We start from the raw sequence: 3,202 nt of genomic DNA on the forward strand, positions 1-3,202 counted from the left end.
CAAAAAGAATACCCAAGTGAAGCGAGAAAAATCATCAATAATAACAAAACCATGCTTACTTCCCTCGATGCTGAGGTAGGCGATGGGTCCAAAGAGGTCCATATGCAATAGCTCCAGAGGTCTTGATGTAGTCATCACATTCTTGATGTGATGAGTACTTCTCACTTGTTTTCCTGCTTGACAAGCTGCACAAGGTCTATCTTTTTCGAAAGTTACATTTGTTAGACCTAACACATGTTCTCCCTTTAGAAGCTTGTGAAGGTTCTTCATCCCCACATGTGCTAGACAGCGATGCCACAGCCAGCCCATGCTAGTCTTAGCGATTAAGCATGCATCTAGATCGACCTCCTCCTTCGAAAAATCAACTAAATAGAGTTTGTCGTCTAGTACACCCTTAAAAGCTAATGAACCATCACTCCTTCTAAAGACAGACACATCTACGTTTGTAAATAAGCAATTGTAACCCATATTACATAATTGACTAACATACAACAAGTTATATCCGAGCGATTCTACTAAAAACACATTAGATATGGAATGCTCAGAAGAAATAGCTATTTTTCCTAGTCCTTTAACCTTGCCTTGATTCCCGTCACCGAATATGATTGAGTCTTGGGAATCTTTGTTCTTGACGCAGGAGGTGAACATCTTCTTCTCCCCCGTCATGTGGTTTGTGCATCCGCTGTCGATAATCCAGCTTGAGCCCCCGGATGCATAAACCTGCAAGGCAAATTAGGCTTGGGTTTTAGGTACCCAACTCTTGTTGGGTCCTACAAGGTTAGTAACAATAGCCTTAGGGACCCAAATGCAAGTTTTATCTCCCTTGCATTTTGCCCCCAATTTCCTAGCAACCACTTTCTTATTTTTACATGAAAGTACAAAATCAGTGTTGCAGGCATGAAAGACAGTGGTAGATCCATTATACACTTTCCTAGGAGCATGAGAAACAAAATTCCTCCTAGGTCTACCATTAAAGTTTGAACTTGAAGTAATCATGGCATGAGAGTCAAAAGCATTATAACTCCTATTATAATGAACATTTCTAGAATATTTCCTATCATGATACAAGAAAGCATGATTCCTTTGAACACTATTAGTCATAGGGGCCTTCCCTTTGTCCTTGGCAGAGATGGGAGCCCTTTGACTTGTTAAGTTCTTGGCTTCCTTTCGAAAGCCAAGCCCATCCTTAATTGAGGGATGTCTACCTACCGTGTAGGCATCCCTTGCAAATTTTAGTTTATCATAATCATTTTTGCTAGTCTTAAGTTGGGCATTAAGACTAGCTACTTCATCATTAAATTTAGAAATGGAAATTAAATGTTCATTGCAAGCATCAACATTAAAATCCTTACACCTATTGCAAATTACTACATGTTCCACATGAGAACTAGTCTTATTTGCTTCTACTAATTTAGCATTTAAATCATCATTAATGCTCTTTAAACTAGAAATAGTCTCATGATAAGCAGAAATTTCACATGAAAGCATTTCATTTCTTTTAACTTCTAAAGCAAGAGACTTTTGCACACTTACAAATTTATCTTGTTCTTCATATAAAAGATCCTCTTGCTTTCTAAAAGTCTATCCTTTTCGTTTAGAGCATCAATCAATTCATTGATCTTTTCTACTTTTGCTCTATCTAATCCTTTAAACAAGCTAGTGTAATCAATTTCATCATCACTAGAGTCATCATCACTAGAAGTAGAGTACTTAGGAGTTTCTCTAGTGATTACCTTCTTTTCTTTTGCCATTAGGCATGTGTGGCGCTCGTTGGGGAAGAGCGATGATTTGTTGAAGGCCGAGGCGGCGAGTCCTTCGTCGTCGGAGTCGGACGACGAACAATCTGAGTCCCACTCTTTGCCGAGGTGTGCCTCGCCCTTCGCCTTCTTGTAGGCCTTCTTCTTTTCCCTCTTCCCGCCTTTCTCTTGTTCCTGGTCATTAGTGTTGTCGGGACAATTAGCTATAAAATGACCATACTTACCACACTTGAAGCAGGAGCGCTTCCCCTTCGTCTTGTTCTTGTTGGGATGCTCCTTGCGACCCTTTAGCGCCGTCTTGAAGCGCTTGATGATGAGGGCCATTTCTTCCTCGTTAAGCCCGGCCGCCTCAACTTGCGCCACCTTGCTAGGTAGCGTCTCCCTGCTACTTGTTGCTTTGAGAGCAACGGTTTGAGGCTCGTGGATTTCCATTGGGCCATTCAACGCCTCATCAACATATCTTGCCTCCTTGATCATCATTCGCCCGCTTATGAACTTTCCGAGTATTTCCTCGGGCGTCATCTTGGTGTACCTAGGATTTTCACGTATAGAGCTTACAAGATGAGGATCAAGGACAGTGAAGGACCTTGGCATATGCCGGACGACGTCGTGGTCCGTCCATCTCGTGCTTCCATAGCTCCTTATTTTGTTGACCAGGGTCTTGAGCATGTTGTATGTTTGGGTTGGCTCCCCCCCGATCATTGCGAACCTCCCTAGTTCGCCCTCTGAAAGGGAATTAGGCTTACACCTAGTTCCTAAATAATTTTGGTGGTTGAATTGCCCAACACAAATAATTGGACTAACTAGTTTGCCCAAGTGTATAGATTATACAGGTGTAAAAGGCTCACACTCAGCCAATAAAAAGATCACGTTTTGGATTCAACAAAGGAGCAAAGGGCCAACCGAAGGCACCTCTGGTCTGGCGCACCGGACTGTCCGGTGCACCACCGGACAGTGTCCGGTGCACCACCGGACATGTCTGGTGCACCAGAGGACTCCAACGCAAACTCGACACCTTCGGGAATGTCCAGAGGCACTCGCGCTATAATTCACCGGACTGTCCGGTGTACACCGGACAGTGTCCGGTGCACCACGGAGAACGGCCTCAGGAACTCGCCAGCTTCGGGAAACTCCAACGGCTAGTCCGCTAAAATTCACCGGACATGTCCGGTGTGCACCGGACTGTCCGGTGCGACCCCGGAGCAACGGCTACTCGACGCCAACGGCTACCTGCAGCGCATTTAATGCGCGCTCTGCGCGCGCAGAAGGCAGGCGCGCCCATTCCGGCGCACCGGACAATGAACAGGAGTTGTCCGGTGTGCACCGGACACCCAGGCGGGCCCACAAGTCAGGAGCTTCAACGGTCAGGATCCAACGGCAGTGATGACGTGGCGGGGGCACCGGACATGTCCGGTGTGCACCGGACTGTCCGGTGCGCCATCGAG

The sequence above is a fragment of the Zea mays genome, chromosome 8, assembly GCF_902167145.1.
Source record: "Zea mays cultivar B73 chromosome 8, Zm-B73-REFERENCE-NAM-5.0, whole genome shotgun sequence".
NCBI lineage: Eukaryota > Viridiplantae > Streptophyta > Magnoliopsida > Poales > Poaceae > Zea > Zea mays.